The sequence below is a fragment of the Rattus norvegicus genome, chromosome 16 (genome assembly GCF_021556685.1).
Source record: "Rattus norvegicus strain SHRSP/BbbUtx chromosome 16, alternate assembly SHRSP_T2T, whole genome shotgun sequence".
Lineage (NCBI taxonomy): Eukaryota > Metazoa > Chordata > Mammalia > Rodentia > Muridae > Rattus > Rattus norvegicus.
In genome coordinates this window covers 76,005,697-76,025,146 of record NC_141549.1, presented here as the reverse complement: position 1 = coordinate 76,025,146, position 19,450 = coordinate 76,005,697, and the positions used below count along the sequence as shown (strand labels likewise).

The following is a 19,450-nucleotide window of genomic DNA, read 5'->3' as shown; positions in this document are numbered from 1 at the left end:
CTTTATACTTTTATATCTTTCTTGTTTTTTTGTTTGTTTGTTTGTTTGTTTGTTTTTTGAGAAAAGGTCTCTGTAGCTCAGGCTAACCCTAAACTGCCAATCTCCTGCCTCAGCCTCCCAAAAGCTTTTTAAATACTTAAGAGGGGCAGTCACCATAGACCTTCAAAGTATCTGAAATGATATTATGGCAAGTGAAATGTCTCATTAATAGTAGTTTATAGTAAAATTACAGTGGTTTCGAGAGTATGTCTTTGATACCACTGCTGCAGGTGCCTTCACATCTGGAATAACAGGTCAAGAGTAGTCATAGCTGTTCCTATGAGGTCGTTAGCACTGGTGAACATCTGCCTGAATCATGCCGTCTGGAAATCTTGTCAAATGCTATGTGTGTGTGTGTGGTGTGTGGTGTGTGGTGTGTGGTGTGTGTGGTGTGTGTGGTGTGTGTGGTGTGTGTGTGGTGTGTGTGTGGTGTGTGTGTGGTGTGTGTGTGGTGTGTGTGTGGTGTGTGTGTGGTGTGTGTGGGGTGTGTGTGGGGTGTGTGTGGGGTGTGTGTGGTGTGTGTGGTGTGTGTGGGGTGTGTGTGTGGGGTGTGTGGGGTGTGTGGTGTGTGGTGTGTGGTGTGTGGGGTATGTGGTCTGTGGTATGTATATGTGTGTGTATGTGTGTGTGTGTGTGTGTGATGTATGGTGTGGTGTGTGTGTGTGGGGTGTGTGTGTGTGTGTGTGTGTGTGTGTGTGTGTGTGTAGTAGGGGAGGGGATGCAGGCTCTTGTGCCTAGAGACACAGAGGACAACCATGGGTGATGTCCTCCACCACCATCCACCTTGCTTTGGCCAGTGAGCCCCATGGGTCTGCCTGTTTCCAACTCCACAGCACTGGAATTTCAAGGATGCACCCACCACCATGCCCAGCCTTCCTGGGTTCTAGGTAGGGACTGAACATGGGTCTCCATTGCTTGTCCAGGAAGTACACTGACAAGCATTTTACAGACTGGGCTATCTTCATAGCGCTTAGTTTAACAACAACAACAACAACAACTCCAGCAGCCTAAAGAAAAAGAATGGAGCTAATAAGACCATCCAGTTTCCCAGTGATGTCATCTAGAAGCTCCATAGCAACTAGTTAAAAAGTAATTTTGCTGCTGACTCTACTTGGCAGCCATTTTCCTCTACATGATTAATTATTCCTTAATCGTTATTATGAGTAGAGGTTCTACATGCTAATTTCAAATGCTTCAACTTAATTAGTAATTCACTCTGACCTTTAAAACCCTTACTCTGTAATCTTCAAATTATATGAGTAAGGGGAAAAAAAATCTAACTTCACTTTTCTTCCCACTGCCATTAGCAAGTGATCCGCAACCTGCTGTCACTCAGAGTCAGCTGGGGTTGTCCCAAGTCCAAGCTCAAGTTCTCTTGTGGTCAGCAGAGTCAGTCAGGGTTAAAGGTGACTCAGCTTCTGAGAATTGGGGTAATGCAAACCTAGCACCTGTTTTTTTTTAACTTAAAGAATATGAAAATGACTGCGTGCACAATAACAGATTTCCTTATAATTCTCTTTTGAGATTCTTGGGAAACTGTCCACAGGGGTTGCTGCTCTTCAAATAGTAGAATGTCTGGCAGTAAAAGCACAAGAAGTACAAGCCTTCCTAGCAGTGGCTAAGGCTTCCGCTTTGAGATCATTTGAGTTCTTTTGGGTATGGTCATGTATACTCAAACATGTCAACATTGTCCTCATTGTTCACTGAAACTGGTTTATTTGTTGACCATGCCTGTGACGTTAGTACCAATCACTATACCATGGGCATCTCAAGAGCTGCTATTCTCTGTCCTTCAGTTCATGCCCCTTGAAGAAGTCTCTGAGAAGCTAATAATTGGGGGTGTGAACAGTTACTAATACTAGAGTATTAGTAATACCATATTATGTAGGCAAGGGCATAGAAATATTTACTTGTTTTATCAAAACTATAATGTCGTTGGCTGGTTGTAATGGAGGATGGACAGTGTGCAAGGAAGGAAACTTCCACTCATAGACCCAACTGTCAGGTTCTGGGAGAACACACCATGGAAAGAAAAATGTCAGACTCTCTAGTTCCTAACCTGTGGCCCTCAGGACATCTGTACACTCCTGTGTCTTGGTTCCTTGTATGAATTCTGCCAGTTCCCTCCTCATTTACAGATGTGCCTTTCGTGACCACAGGCCTCGAGGACCACATTGTCAGAAGTTTGGGGTGTCTTGTCCTTTCAACCTTTGTTTTCTTTTTTACCATACTTAGCTAGAAAATGCTGGTTCTCAAAATGTGATAACAAGAAATGAAAACCAGTGTGTTGAGTGGATGTATGCCATTTGGGAAGCATGTTTTAAAAATCCATGAAGTCGCCACTTGCTCCCTCATAGTAATTTTTAAAATATTTATTCTTGGGGCTGGGGATTTAGCTCAGTGGTAGAGCGCTTACCTAGGAAGCGCAAGGCCCTGGGTTCGGGCCCCAGCTCCGAAAAAAAGAACCAAAAAAAAAAAATATTTATTCTTCATTATCCTTTATTTAAAAAAAATCATCTCTTTGTTTAAGGTCAGTCATAAACCTGTGCCAACCCTCTGTATCTTTATATAACTTCTCTTGGGTTGGAGAGTTTAACTCTGAAACTAGGCAAGTGTCTTCTATGAATTCTCTTGGGGTTCTGGGATGAAAGGGTATGTCCTGGGATTTGGGGCTCAAGCAGACATTGGGTGCTTGGCCATACTAGTAGAGAAAGAACTGAGTATTGAGATTTCATCTCTGTTGCATCGTTCCTCTCTCTACTTGTTGACTGTAACGCCGCCCCCTTTCTACGTACTGCCCTTCCCTACTTCATGGTCAGGCATCCTTACTGTTCACGGTTCCTCTCCATCACTGTAGTGCAAGAAAGAGACTCTCCCTCTTTTAGGAAATTTCTGGCATTATCTCAGCTATTTCTAAGATTTTTAAAGAACTAATCAATTTTTTCCATTGAAATTATATTCTTTAGCCAAAATCCAGAGAAGGGAAATTGGAACCGTTAGATGGAAAAAAAATGTTAGAAGTTTAAGAAACTGTACTCTTTTGTAGATGATGATCCAAATTATAATAAGTAATAAAGGTGTGTGTACGTGTGTATATGCTGTGCTGTGTTTTGTGTGTGTGCTGTGTTGTGTGTACATGTGTGTGATTGCTGTGTTGTATGCACATGTGTGTGTGCTGTGTTGTGTGTGTGTCTGTGTGTGCTGTGTTGTATGTGTATGTGTCTGTGTGTTGCGTTGTGTGTGTATGTATCTAAGCTGTGTTATGTATATGTGTGTATTCATGTGCTGTGTTGTCTGTGTGTTTGTGTGTGTGTATGTGTGTGTGTGCGTGTGTGTGTGTGTGTGTGTGTGTGTGTGTATGTGTGTGTGTGTGTGCTCTGTGTAACTCTGGGTGAAGACTAATCTCGGCTATCAGCTTGACACACCTGGGAAGAAGAGACCACAAGTAGAGATTCGCTTCTAGCAGATTGTCCTGGGTGCAGGTCTGTGTGCCATTTTCTTGATTGCTAATTGAAGGGAAGACTAGTCCACCTGGCATGGTGCCACCCCTATGCAGGTAGGGTTGAGCTGTATAATGAAGACAGTGGAGCAGAGGGAGCAGCACCCCTCTGTTGTCTCTGCTTCAATTCCTACCTCTACATTCTTAGCTTTCCTCAATGATGGACTATAAGCTGTTAGCCAAAAGCCCTTTGCCCCGAGTTGCTTTTGGTTAGAATGCTTAATCACAGCAGCAGAGACCAAACTAGGACACACAGATTTACTAATTTAGCAACTAGTTATTAAACACGAGAAAAGCATACACTATAGGGAAATGATAGGGAGTTGGTTAAGTGGAGAGCCAGAGTAGCATTCTGCCAATGCTTTGTTTTCGTCTTGGATACATTATGTAATTTTTTTTTTCCTGAGCTTCAGTTACTCAGCATTTAGAGAGAGGTCCAGTATCGTCATTGTCACTAGTGTTGCTTTAGAGTTTGTAGCTGAGGTTAGCCATACATCCCATCCTCTTGCCTCAGCTTCCTAAGTGCTAGAATTATACCATGGTGTTTAAATGGTGAGCCCTGCAGCCTAAAAGGAGGAGATTTCAGTGGTGGTGGTGGTGGTGGTGGTGGTGAGGGTGGTGATGTGCTGTTCTGGAGGGGTAGCCTGGATCATTGGGAAGCCAGGCAAGCCTCTATCACTGAGCTATATACTCTTAGCTTGATTTTGCTGCTGATAGATTTGGAATTTTTCTATAGACGATCTTTCTTCGTGACCATACAACTAATAGATGCCCAGTATAACGGACAGCTGAAACTGATCTTTAAACCTATCTTGTCCCGCATCCACATTCTGAACATGCTCATTCTTAAAACATGGGATGAAGTTTAAGCATCCACTGGCGAGTGTGATTGCGTGAACAACTCCCTTAGGGAAGAGCTTCCCAAAGAAACAGAAAGCAAGGTGCCCCAGAAGCTGTCACTGTAAATTACAGAGAGGAACCTTTATCTGTCCCTGGTCCTCTGTTCTTTAGCACAGCCTCTATCCAGGCTACGCACCCCTGCTCCTTCTGCCTTGTCTTTGTTAGGGTTTCATTGCTGTGAAGAGACACCATGACCGTGGCAACTCTTATAAAGGAAAGCATTTAACTGGGGCTGGCTTACAGATTCAGAGGTTTAATCCATTCTCATGGCAGGAAGCATGGCAGCATGCAAGCAGACATGATTGCTGGAGCTGCATGTTCTGCCTTTGGATTGGTAGGCAACCGGAAGAAGACTGAAACACTTCCTCCAACAAGACCACTCCTACTCCAGAAAGGCCACATCTCCAGTAACACCATTCCCTCTGAGTCTATAAGGGTCATAGAAACTACCACAAACCACATCTCTCTGTGCCTAGGCTCTATCTGCCTGCTGGGCTCTTAACCAGTACAGAAACATCACACAGGGAGCTAAGGGAAGCCATTCGGTTCTCAGAGCAACTCCTCAGGACACCACCTTGCTCCAACACAGGATAGACATGTAGCTTCCCCGTAGCTTCCCATAGCATGTGTCTCTGATGCCTATATGCACGCCTAGGCTTATTCAGGTGAGCCTACTACAGCATGACCTTTTGTTATTTTTATGACGTTTTTTGGTAAGCCACAAGAAAAGTAGCACAGCTGTGGGCTGTGCCCCCTTTATTCCTTTTTATTCCTTTGTCTCATGATAGGAGGCATTTAACTGCGGACGTAAAGCTGAATTTACGGCTGCCAGTCTGCTTGAGTGTAATAAATGTCAGGCAGACATTGCTGAGTCACAAACTTTGTGAGTTGAGACAAACCCACTACATAAATCTGCTCACCGCACAGGAGCCCCACTCTCCGAGCCTGGCTGCTGGCAGATGCGTGTGAACATCTGAGAGCCCAGCTCTCCAAGTAAGTTAGGGCTTTAGCACCTCAGCTTTGCTTTACTGTCCCTGATTAGAAGCCTGTGCCTCTGTCAGAGGTCACCTTATTCATAGAGTTCTCCACATTTATGGATGTCAAAGAGGAGGGCATGGGGTTGGGACACGGCCAGGTCTTCATTACAGTTGGAAGGCAAATGAATTCCTATAGAGTTGGTATCTGGTGACTTCTGCTCAGTCTCCTTGAGGACACAATACAAGTCAGAGATGTGTGAGACCTTGGACTTGGGGTAGATTTCGGCCCTCCTACCCAGAGTGCCTGATGTGCCTCACTGTCCACACAGATACATGATCTACATGGTCAGCTCTCAGAGGCCTTCAATAGAACTCTGGCTTTTAGGCCAGATCCCCACTTCTCGATTCTTTCTGAAACCACATCCACAGGCTCCGTGGCCTAACTGTTTCCCACGGATGCCTCGCTAGAAAGGCAGGGCAGTCTCTGGTTCTCTTGGCAACTCCTCTGTGCCAGCTGTTCTGCATTTCCACCAGACCTTCCAGCTGAACGTGCTCTCCTCATGCTCTGATGTGGTCTTGACAGTCCAGCCTGTGGCAGGAACAAAGAAGACACGTGTTTGTGTGACCCACAGTGCACTTGGTTTTAAAAGTCAGGTCCAAAGTAGAACCTCTCCTCAGCATTGCGCAGGACCCTGGAATCGATTCTCATAACCACAGAAAGTCAGTTTCCCTGGCTCGGGGTCTGAAGAGATTAATCATCCACAGTCATAACCCTGAGCACACTTTAAAATGCTGCTTGCGCCTGAGGGCAGTGAAGGTGCCGACAAGAAGAGAGCAGGGACTTAGGAGACCATGGTTTTTAGCAGTGCTTGGCAGTAGGTAAAAATGAGCTTCTAGGAAATTTCCCTCCCGGTTTGATTTTTGTGGGAAAATGGTGGGCAACGGATGGGGTTGGCCGTTCTACAAAAGCTGAACTCAGTAGAATATTAAAGTGAGTGCACTTTTATTACAATACTGAAATGAAGCAGCAGCGATGTGAATTAAAGCAACCCAGGAGTCCAGTTGGATCTCGTGAGGGGAACACTGGTGTCATCTGCACCATTAAGCTCTTGTGCCATGACTGCCCAGAAGAGCAAGCTGTTAAGACTTGGAATCTGCAAAGACTCCCGAGATTCCTTGTTTTCCATGCTCTCAGTAGCAGAAGGGTGATGCCCGAATGCCATCGCCACTCCTGGGTATATTGTATGGTCTCTCACTCATTTACTCTTTCATTTTGGGGCTCGATAACTGTCGAAAGTGCCCCTAGCTTCAGCTGGCAGTGACAGAGAAGAATGTTAACAGCTCTCACAAAGAGAGCATCCTGAATCCAGGATAAGACCAGTGTGTAGTCCAAGAGCAACAGAGGAAAAATTTTTCTCCCTGTTTTTTAACAGACCACATCCTGCAGCCTAGGTGTCAGCAACAACAGGGCATGTATCTGTCCTCGGTGGCTAACAAGAAGGATCCCATTACCCCCTGCTTCTGCACGTGCAGTCCTAACAAAATGCTCTGGCAAACCCCAGTGGCCCCAAAGTCGTAAAGAAACAGCAAGGCCAGAGAGCCTAGGACAAGAAATGAGGATCATTTCTTTAGCCTGGGCTCAGGAATGCTAGGAAATGTTGCTAAGAAAGAGTAGAAGCTGGTAGATCTCATATTAGAACAGGGCCAGAGGAAGGCATTGTTTTTATAGCCCTGAGCACAGTGCCTGCATGATTGTGCTCCTCCAATGACCCATCTACATCAGACTTGCCCTTGAGCAGAGTCAGGCCAAAGCTCCTGCTTGGTGTTGGATTGCACAAAGGGAACAATGTTCTTAAAGCACATCACTGAAACGAATAGGGCAGGGGCAGCCTACCCTGCTGCACGAGCACCACAGGGGGGAAAACTCCCTCGTGATTATGGTTGTTAAGATGTGGGTGTAAATAATGAGAGTATACCTGAATATTTGGCCATACTGCAGTCCTGTGAGCATGCCCTGAGTTTTATGGTTAAAAGACCCTTATTTAAATACAAGGCCTGAAAAACACTTTTTAAAAAATCCTTTGTCTCACTTAGTTAGGATGCTATTTTTTTTTTCCTGTTCCTCATAGTTGGAAATGACCGGTTCTGTGGAGCAGAGAGTCTTTGGGAAGTGGATGCTTTAAGGAAGCTAATTTGCTTCTAAAATGACAAGGCTGGTGAGCTACCATCACCACACTGGTGTGTCCAACAGCACCGTTCCACAGAATTGCAAAGAACACTGCTAATTCTGCTTCCAGGGAGCGTTGGCCGAGGTGCACTGGATTCTGGAAACAGTTTGGCTGGATGAACCCGTGCCATTGATCGGGAGACGACAGGGCAGAACTGGCAAAGGAGGGTCTGTCCAAATTGGGCTCTGGGGAAAAGGAAACTGTGAGTCATCAAAGGTTTGTTTAGCAGCTTGGTGTTGGTCTATAGGGGTGAAATCGAGAAATTACTTTGTCTTGACTCCCAGGCTGCAGACGGACACACAGTTTGCATAAGGCTTCCAAGTTTTTCTCAAGGGGATGTGAAAGACTCAGGCACCAGTTCCAGACTCACTACCAATCCCAAGGCATCTGGAGAGGCAGTTTCCTGTCTGTAATATATGGGGTCGCATCGGTGTTCCCTAATGTCCCATTCTGGTCCATTCCTTTGAAGCCATCTTTCTGCCTATTCTGAGGATCAGAAAAACCCACACCATGGGCCTCTCCTCTCAAGAGACCAACTCTTCCACCTCTTTCTTTTGTGAACCCCCTGCAGAACAGGACCTCGTAGGACCAGAAAGATAGAGGAAGTCAGCTGATCATCGGCCTCCACTGGTCTTCCATGGAAGCTTATTGCCTTGAAGTCTCGGGCTGGTAAAGCTTGTCCCAGCTTATGGACCCTCCGGAAGAGAGACTTAGAGGCCCCGATAGCGATGTCAAAGGATGTGGAAGTAATTCAGTCTAGGGAAATGCTAAGGATACTGGCCAAGGGGAAAGGGCTTGCCATAGCACAGATGGCTAGACAGGCTGTTGATCCGTTTCCAAAAGATTGAGTGAATTTCAAGTGAATAAGGTAAAGGGACCGATCCAGTGGACAGGGTCTCAAGTCGGTGGTGTTGAAATAAAGAAGGGGCAGGTCAGAAGGTGATGGAAAGAGGTTTCTAAGAGATGTAGAATGCAGAGAGGGGACTCAAAAGAGCCATCTTCAATAGGGAGTGCTCCTGCAATGGCCTTACTGTCATTTGCACTTAAAAAAGGCATTCATCTAGAACTCTGAAATAGGCATTAGGAACTGAGTTGCTGTGAATTGCTGGCCCCAGACTGACAGATGGGGAGCAAAGGCAAGAGCCCCAGTATATCCAGGGATTGCATGTCACAGCCAGCCAGACAAGCACCTCAGAGTAGGCACCCGAAGACTGGAACCAACTCTCCTAAATATCCCCCAAGTCCTAGGACAGACTTGGAGGCTGCCCTATGTTTTGAATTTTTCCGCATGATTCAGAATTTGGTCCTGAGACTTCCATTACCCTGCCTGTGGGTCTCTTGGCAGGATGAGTGGCAGGTTTCTGTCTCGTCTGATAGCCAATTAGCAGGTCAGCCTTAGCACTGAGAATCCAGGAGGGAATCCACAGGAACTGCACGCTGTGTCTGCCTCAGTGAAGCCAATCGCTGACAAAGCTCTAGCATAGATTGTTGAAGAGAATAGGGGTACTGGGCAACAGTGGAGAGGATAGGGTAGGCACTTTGATTAAGTGCCAGTCAGCATGAACTTGGGTCATTCTGTCATCCCCAAGGACCAAAAAGCAAAGCCAGTCCTGTCCACACAAGCCATCGCTAGAGGTCTTTCTGGGAGCTAAGAAACAGTACAGAAAGGATCTCGAGTAAGGAGAAAGCTGTGCTTGTCACAAACTTAAAGCCTTCATTAGAAACACATTTGATAATCACATAATTGGTATTTGAACTTATGTAAATAAAAAAAGTGTGGCTGCTTATTGTGCCCAGGGACGAATGGAATTGTACGGCAGCATGAGACTCGTGAGCTCAGAGATGAGGTGCTGTCTGTTTGATTAAGAGCCTGCATTTCACCGAGAACAACTTGTCATGTCAATTTCCTCTGCTTGTTTGTGAAATATCCCAGGCCAGTTCAAGCCATCAACATGAGTCAATATCTCAAGGCTTTACCAGATCTACAAGATATTCTCATCTCCTTCTGAACTCCATCCCCCAAAAGTAGGAGGAAAGAGATGAAATCGAGTCATTCTCTAGGGGTGCAACAAAGAGTTTGTCACACGTTTTTAGAAAGTTATGTATCATGTATGCAATATGTCCAGGAGGAAAGTCAGCTAAATATAGAAACTTGGACCAAAGGAAATCAGTTAGACTGTCACAATCCTCCTGAAAAAGTAGGCAGAAATGACTTTTATGAGTGACTAGAAGCATCCGTTATTGGTGCAATTGTCATGGTAACATGAATGCTACAAGACCGGCAATGTAAGTAGGCGTGAGAAAATCATCCATGTGTGAGCCTTCAATTTATCAAATTCAAGTAAATTAAGAGAAACAGAACGAAACAAAAACCTATTTGCAGACCTGATCTTGCCTAGCACGTTTCCGTACCCTTCTCTAAGGACAGACCTCAGGACGCCTTTTGACACTGATGTTCTGGATATACAACATTCTATGGCTGGGTAGCAAAGAAAAGGTGACTGGCTTGAACTTCCAGCTGACTAGCAAAACTGGAGATAGAGTCTGGGGCTGAGAGGGTGCTCAATACAGGTGGTACTTGGTACTTCCCAGGAAAAGAGAACGGTGAAGAGTCAAATCAAGCCCTCCCCCTACCTCCTGCTCTCACCAGGCCCTGAGGAGCTTTAGGAGTCTGAAATTCCAGACTTAGAAATAAGAGACCAATGAGGCCATAATCAGCATGGGGAACAGGACGCAAATCTGCAGCTAAAGTCATTGGTACACAGGCATGGGGACTATAGTTCAGAGTCTCAGAAACTGATGGAAATTCGGCCTCAGAAGGTGGTCACAGAGGCTCACCAGATCAAGTAGGTTAGCAAGACCGGCTACATCAGCAAGATATCTGGGTTTGACTGAGAGTCCTGCCTCAGTGAGGAAGGTGGAAATGCCACTGAGAACGAATCCTAACATTAACCTTCGGCCTTCACATGCAGGAACATGGGCAATACTGTTCCCTACATACGCAAACCGTGCACACACACGTGAACAACTGGCACAAACAAGAAATTGGAAAATAGTCAATGAGGCTCTAAATGTTTTGTAACCCCCACCCAAGGATGACTTTGTGTGCCCTACTGATGAAGACATTGGGGTTACCTGCCGCAAATGTCCTGTCAGCAGATACATCTCTTTGCTCACCTGCACAGGTACCAGGCATGTAACGATGAAGGCGGTTAGTACACATGTAACCATATTGAAGGTTTTAACAATCAACAAGTGGACCGTCTCACCTGCTTTTATGTTTATGCTTTTATGTGGTGCTATCCACAATGTTTCTGAAGATTACTAACCAGCTTGAGGCAGCGGTGTGTGTCTAGCCTCTTGAGCTGAGTAAAGAAATATACTCCATCCGGCCCATCACTTCCTCGTGTCCTTTCCTTATTTTTGCCGCAGTTCTACAGGTCTCATCATTTTCTCGGTCCTGCCAAATCACTGCAATGCTCCAATAACTCCTTCCCAGACACACCTACAGTATGTGTTCTATACTTTAAACTTCTGACATCTTATCTTTACCATTCTCCCAATCCCAACGTCTTTCTCAGATGTTCCTCAGACCCAACATAAGTACATGGGCTGATTGAACAAACAAGAGAGGTGAGAATGCTAACCGGATGAAAAGAACCCCATCTTTTAGTGGCAGCCATAACCAATGCTCGGGTTCTGGTATGGAGCCTTACTTAATTCTTTGAGCAAGTAATCACAGGGCATCTGATGTCTATTCAATAAAGTTTTGGTCCTACACTATTTCTCAGCTGTCCAGAGGGTGCAAAGCAGACCCCTACTCCTTTATCTGTAGCTAGAATCCTCTCAGATGCTACTAGGGTGTGTCCAGAGTGCATTCAGCCATCTACTTAAACTCCCTCATAAGTTCTTCCAAAGTGTAGTGCTGAGATTTGTCCTGAATCCAGAAACAACAGAAAAGGTTGGGCCCATTCCTTTCCAGTTTCCCCACTGCCAAGCAAACAGAGCTCCAGCATTATACAGAACCCTTGCTCCCCATGGCGTCCAGCTAGACTGTAGGCTTCTTGAGCATCACAAAGAGCATTAGTCTCTGTCTCCACCAGAGAAACTGAAATAAGGGTCCCGGTGGTTGTCGGAAAGAAGGCAGTTCTGGGCTTCACCCCTGCAAATCTGGGCTTCACTCCTGCCAAAGGTTTTCTTTTGGGCAGAAATTGAAAGCTGACATCAGCTCTGTTACTCCTTTTCCTCAGCTGCCAGTCATACCCCCAAAGACTCCCCCTTCCCATTGTTAGCAGCTGAAATTTCCTCACCTGAAATTTGGGCGTAATAATGCCCATTTAAAAATACAGTTGTGGGCATTCTGTCAGATCTCTCTGTGAAAAAGTGCTTACCATGTATTCACTCCAAGAGTAGTCCTAACTCACGTCACCGCTCTGATGTATTCATTATGGCCGATGCTTCTCATTCTAAGAGCTGACTGTGTGGAGGTGGAAGCTGCTTGCTCAAAGTGGTGGAGTTTTATTTGTTCCTCTGCAAAGCATCGAAACAATACGTTTTTCCTTCTCATTTTTTTCCTTTTTCCTTTTACAATTTCATACAACTACACAATGTATTGTGGCTACATTCACCCCCACCCCCATTAACCTATTTTGTCCCCTGACTGTGCTGCTTACCTTTTTCCTAAGTAGTTTCCTCCATTCTACATGCCCCCTCTCTTTGTCTCCCTCTGTCTCTCAGTCTGTCTCTCTCTGTCTCTGTGTATGCATACCTATCTGTGTGTGTGTGTGTGTGTGTGTGTGTGTGTGTGTGTGAGTGTGTTACATAGATGCCCTATAAAGGGCTCAGTACACAGATTAGTTTTTGTCCCTGTATTGGAAGTGTCAACAGTAGGGTTTTGCCATCTACTTCTAGCAGGCATCCAAGAGCAAAGATAATAATAGTCTGTGTTGATGTGCAAGCCCCTGGGGGCTCTGACCAATAATTCATAGCAAGTCAGTCCACAGCTGCCACTGGGATTTCCATTTAAAACCCCGTGGCTTCTGGGAGAGCACCACCGTGTAGAACACCTCTGTTCGAACCAATTTTTATACTATTTGCAAGTCGCTTTGACAATTAGCAGTTTTCATGTGCCTTTCTCACACATCCTTGGTTTTGGTTAATTCTGCCCAGCACTGCAGCCCTTCCACCATCACGTTTCCATTCCCCATGAAATCTTCCCGTGCCTAGAATCCTCCCATCTCTACTTCCATTTAACATGTGATATATTTACCTCTCCTTTTTCCTGGAGACCTCTTTCTCCCTTTGCATGACTCTCTTTACTTTCTGTCCCCTCTAGACACTCTATCTTAAACACTACAAAGCTTCCACATATGAGAAAAATCAGAGTTTGTCTTTCTGGGCCTGGGTTACCTCTCAACATAATATTTTTTCTTTTTAGTTTCATCCATTTTTTTTCAAATTTCACTTTCCTTTACAGCTGAATAAAATTCCATTGTGTAGATGAACTACATTTTCACTCTTTACCCATCAGATGAAAGGCATCTAGGCAATTTTACTTTCTATCCACTGCAAAAACGAGCAGCAAAGGACACAGGTGTGCAGTTATTTCTGTCCAATGATTCAGTTTTCAGGTATGTGCCCAGGAGTGATAAAAATAAGTTAAAAAATCTTCACCCTGAATTATGTAGGGGCTGCACTAATTCACAATCTCCCCAGGAGTGAATAAGCGTCCCCTCCCCCTACATTCTTACTAGCATTGACTGCCGTTCGTTTTCTTGATGACAGGCATGTGACAGGGGTGAGACAGAATTTCAGAGCAATTTTAGTTAGCATGTCTTTGGTGGCTAGTGGTGTTTAAACACTTTTTAAAGTGTGTATGAGCTATTTGTATTGTTTCTTTTGAGATCTGGTTGTTCAGTCCCATAGCCCATTTTTCAGGTGGGTTTTCCCTGTGGCAAGCCTTTTAAGCCCTCTGTATATTATAGATACTAGTCTTCTGTCAGCTGTAGAGAGGGCAGAGATTTCTCTCATTGCATAAGCTGTTGCCTTACTCAGTAGACTCCAAATCTGTCCTTCAATATACAAAAACATTGATTTCATGAGTTCCCGTTTGTCCGTTGTTAGTCTCACTTCCTGCTTCCTGAGCAGCAGAAGATCTTTCCAGAAAGCTCTTGTCTTGAGGCATAGTCCATATCTTTTCCTCTGTTCTAGCATTATGAGTCTTATGTTGATATCTTTGATTCAGTTGGAACTGAGCTGCCGTCTGGGTGAGCAACAGTGATCTAGTTCATTCTTGAAAGTGTAGGTCTAGCTTTCAACATTATCTGCTGAACAGACTGTCTTTCATTCACTGCATATTTTTTGGTATTATTGATCAAAAATTGGTAGTTCTAACTTTACAGCTTTACATCTGTGTCATATTTTAGTCCACTGATGCCTGTGTTTGTTTCTGTACCAGTGCCATGATATTTTGTTACAGTAGCTTTTACCTTGGAGGGTAAGTGTGCCTGGTTGATCTTTGCTTATACAGGTCAAACATCTAAGCAGAAATATAAGTAATAAAGGCAGAGAAGAACAGTCAGAGTTAGCTCCTGAAAATGCCCTTGGGCAATAGCACTCATTGTCCAGAGCTTCCTGGACAATATATCTTGTCATCTTATAACTTTAAAAAGTAAAAACCAAGGAATAGAGAATTCTATTCAACCAAATGTGCTGTATCACATTGGATTTGATTGATGTCCAGGATCTGCTATAGCCATAAATTCTTTCATATTCTTCCCAGTTTGTAAGGTCTGTGCCCTTTCCCTTTGAACTGGTTCCTTTAACTATCAGAATATGTTTTTCAATGGCAGTTCTGGGTCTTACAAATTGGTGCTTTTTTAAAACTCAGAGTCCTAGACTACTGCTAAGTCTGACCACCCTAATGAAGAGACCACAGAGACTGAAACAGCATAGATGGATGAGATACCACAGAGCCCAGCTTTCTAGACACTCTCACTGAGCACAGTCACATGAATACTATTGTTCAGATCTTCTGAAAGAGTCCATCCAAACACTGAGTGCCCCAGCAATCAGGGAACAGTTATTTGGACGGTAATTTTTCAGGAATCAAGAAACACAATAGGTTTGCCCACCAATCTTCATTGGTCTTCTTCCTCCCTGATGGCCTCACACAGAAGAAAGTTTTATGTAACTGGGCACAAGACCAACCAAAGGAGATCATCTTTCCCACCCCAAGTTTTTATAAATAATCTTGACAAATGAAACATATCTGTGGAATGAGTGAAGCAGGATGGGGAAGACCCTGGGGAAACTGAACCACAGCTTAATCACTGTGGTCCCCACCCTCCTATTGCTGTGACCCTTTAATACAGTTCCTCCTGTTTTGATTACCTCCAACCATAAAATTATTTTTGTTGCTACTTCATAACTGTAATTTTCAGGATGTTAGTATCTAATATGCAGATGGTCTTAGGCAACTCGCGAGAAAGGATTGTTCAACTCCCAAAAGGGGTTGAAAACCATTGGCTTGGAGGTTAACATAATCAGGAAGATTTGCAAAACTGAATTCACAAATTCAGAAAAAAAAATTCTTCAGAAACAAGATTTCTAAAAACATACACATTCAATCTATTTCTATACATTGGTACTTGGTAAAATGAAGGGAATGAGGGACATTGAAATTATGATTAGGTTCATACAAAATGCAAAGCCCAGTATGGCCTCCCTGAAAGATTAAAATGAAAGATTTGACCTTAGAGTTTCTAGATCTAGCTTTATCATGATGCATAAAAGTTTAACAGTTCCAGCAGTCATAAAAGATATAAATGTAAAAAATGATAGGCTATTTTGGACCAATTTCTGAATATTGTTAAAAATGTAGTTTTATGAAGGGCTCAAAATGTAATTACTGAGAGTGATCTATGAAAGAAATGCTGGAGAGACAATCCTGTCTATATTTTAACTAGGATAAAACTGATCTTATTGATAGCAAGGGAAAAAAAACAGCTAACAGCTTTCAAAAATGAGCGCCTCTGTTACAATAATTAAATTATCACTTCAACAGCATTATCATTTTAAAGATAATTCTGTTCTCTATGCCCAGGAAGAGATTGGGGAAGGAGAAAAATTTTCAGCTGCCATGTTCTCAAAACATCATGGCTATCCATGGTGTCAGGGTGCTCACACTTCTTAGAAGGTCATACATTGCCTACTTTTTCTTTGGGTTTATATGAAACCATTCAAGAACTGTCTTGGTCTAATACTCGGAATGCAAAATGTATCTTAGCATATATCTCCCTGTGGGCCTCTAGGTACTCATTTGGTGATCATGAAGTGGCTCTTTTTCAATCTGTGTATTGCATCTGTCACTATATTTCTGAATGTTTTCTGTGATTATCGACTGTTGTATTACATTATTGTCCCTATTCTATTCTTCTTAGCGTTAGTTGTTTGTAGCTCTCCGTCTTTTGATGTACAGTCAAGCTGGCTGTTTATGTTACTTAGTAGCAATCCTATTTGGGGAGCCTGGGAGGCAGATTGCTGTTCAGTGGTTGCATTCCAATGGTCCCCAAACTTTGCTTATCTCATCTAACAACTTTCTGCTTCTCAGATGCCCATTTTTCCATCTCAGCTTGTCTCAATACTTAATCTTTTTGACTCTCCTTTTGATAAGCATATTCCCATTTTTGAGTATTATTGAGAATTGGTGCACTAACTTTCCCAATGTATTTTTTCTTGCACTAGATGATGAAAAATATGTGTTTGCTATCTTACGTCTCAAAACAAACTCCCGGCTCCACTGCTTGGTTCTTTTGATTGCTCCCAAACGTTAGGAAAGACAAGAGCTCCAAGGTCTATCCTTTGTCCTCAAAGGGAGCAGAATCTTGTGGCTTCCTGTATTCACTTGTTTGAAACAGCTGTTAAAACCCATCTAGAAGGACACAGAGAAGCTAATTGATGTAACTTACTTTGCTTTACATATATCCCAGTGGCTTGTAACTGTCTCCTATTTAGACTGTTGGTCTGAACTGTCTAATTGCCACAGGTATTAGCCACATAAGCCAATTAGAATTAAATACACTGAGGCTCTGTACTCTCATTAGCATGAGCCACATTCTAAGTGCTTAGTATGCATGGGACTTTCTAGTAATTTCTAAATCTCATTTTTTCTTGAATCTTTCATTTTAATCTTTCAGGGAGTCCATACTGGGCTTTGAATTTTTATGAGAACCTAATCATAATTTCAATGTCCCTCATTCCCTTCATTTTCCAAGTACCAATGTATAGAAATAGATCAAATATATATATACATATATAAACACAAATATATATATATATACATATATATGAAATCTTGTTTCTGAAGTTTTTTTCTGAATTTGTGAATTCAGTTTTGCAAACCCTCCTGATTATGTTAACCTCCAAGGCAATGATTTTCAACCCCTTTTGGAGGTTGAGCAATCTTTTCTCAGGAGTTGCCTAAGATCATCTGCATATTAGATAATAACATCATGAAAACTACAGTTATGAAGTAGTAACAGAAACAATTTTATGGTTGGGGGTCATCGTATCATGAAGAACTGTATTAAAGGCATAGGTAAGAGTAACTTGGCACTGTTGTAGAGTGAGATTCATCTGCTCCTCTAAGGTAACCTGTAAAAAATTGACTTACTTCTGTAAAATTAAAATGTTTGGTAATTATATTTTTCTTGTAAGAGTTGGAAAATGAAAAAGAAATTCAGCTTCTATGTGTGTCAATCATGCTTCTTCTCTCCTACCTCCACTACCTTTTATTACATCCTTAAGATTGCATGCTGTAAAACTGTTCTTGATCTACTTTTCATGTTGGCCATTGCAGGAAGTTTAGGCCTCAGAAAGGCCGTGCTCAGAAAAAGACTGGGTCCTAGAAACAGAAGCAATGGCAGATTGCTTCTGTGTAGATAGAGCGCTGAGATGTGATGACCAGGATGGCCCTCAGGGGCACTGAGGTTAGCTGCTGATACAGGCACTTTTCCTTTTAGGCAGGCACACCCACACTGAGAGCAGGACTGATTGATGTCTTCTTTCTGTTTGCAGGTCTAGGTTATTGTATTAAAAACTGCATCTGTGTCTATCAGAATAAGGCCATTCACCAGCTGTCCCATCTATGCTTGCCCAATATCTATTACACATGTACAGTTTCATCTGCATCTATTCAGAATAAGGCCATTCATTGGCTGTCACATCTGCATGTTTGCTCAGTTTAAGGACATTCATTGGCTGTCTTTCTTAACTCATGTTAACTCATTATTCAGGTGAAAATGGAACAGCCACTGAGTGTCACCTAAGACTACAAGCTAAGTACTGTTCCAAATGTTATACAACACTTTCTCAAAAATAATACCCACAACCTGAGACCCATGTTCAAATACATGAGTCGCATAAGAAACATTTTGCATTCAAACCCTAATGTGGCTAAAGGTTTACATTGGGTGGAAAAATACAAAACAGAGAATAGGAGAGGAGGGGAGGGGAGGAAAAAGAAGGAAAGGAAAAGGAAAGAAAAGAAAAGAAAAGGAAGAAAAGGAAAAGAACATGTAACATGCAGGCTCTGCCAGGAGGAATGAAGAGCAATTCTCCATCATGATGATTACTTTCATTCTTTTCTTCTTTCTTTACAGTCCATAAAACTCTTCTTTTCAAAAGGCCATCTGGTCAACCTGTGAGGCCTCGTGAGCCCTGCAATCAGTTTTACATCTATTAACTCCCACGAGACACAGAGCAGCCATATTCAATACATAAACACATATGGTTGAACCAGATAATGTTTTATTTATGAAGGTTGAAATTTGAGCTTTATGTAATTTTCAAAGAACTTGAAACATTATTCTTTTGGCGATACTTTTGAGTCCTTTAAACAGCTCATCTTTCATCTTGAGTGGCTTGGAGGCTATATAAAAAATAGAGGGAATAGGTTTGGCCCATAAACCATTGCATAGTAACTAAGCCTACCTCCATCTAAGACCAGAATAAGACTATTGAGATATTTTCACTCAAATTGCAGGAATTTGGGCAAATGATGCAAAGTAGGTACAGCTTCTTATTACTATAATAAGATGATCCAGGCACATATGTTATAAAGGAAAAAGGTTGATCTTTTGACTTATAGTTCTGGAGACTGAAAAATTCCCATGCTTTGGACTTTCGGCGAGAGCAATAGATGTCAGCTGGTTCATGTGGTGGTACCAAAAGCCTATGTACAAGGCAGGAAACAGAACTATACCAGGATCCCATGAGCCCCTTGGAGGTCAGACCTTTGGTGGATGCCCTTTAGGCCCTACCTGCTAATTGTCTACATTCCCTACTAATAGAATGAGCCAGGAGAGCAAGACTTTCCCTGTTACCAAGGGGTACTACCCATATTCACATGAGTGCCAGGTAAAGTTTTGCACTACTCCTTCCTCTTTGCATTCTCTGTTCATCTATTCCTTCTCCTCTCTGACTCCCTAACTTGCTTTGGGTATTCAGAAAGTTCCTGTAGGCCTGTTAGTCTGCCAGGAACCCCATAGCGATATGGCATATTCATCCATCCACCTTTCTTGAGTCTAGTGGCCTTTATCTTTCTACTGCTGTGGATTTGCTGGTTGGGTGATGGCACATAAAAATCAGCATGAAATCAGTCTACTTCAAATAATTCTCACCATCAAACTGAAGACTTCATTTGGAAAAATAGAGCTTCCTTGGAAATACAAATGCATGGCTTCTGAATTGAAATACAGAGTGACAAATTACAGAAGCACTCCCAAGTACCTTGAACCAGTGTCTGG

The 19,450-nt window shown here is 43.0% G+C and overlaps 1 protein-coding gene; it reads right to left on the bottom strand.

Annotated features, from left to right (window-relative positions):
- Window positions 1–19,450, bottom strand: part of Erich1 (glutamate-rich 1) — a gene marked incomplete at its 5' end in the record, with an annotated part of 52,793,804 nt that overhangs the window by 7,639,217 nt on the left and 45,135,137 nt on the right.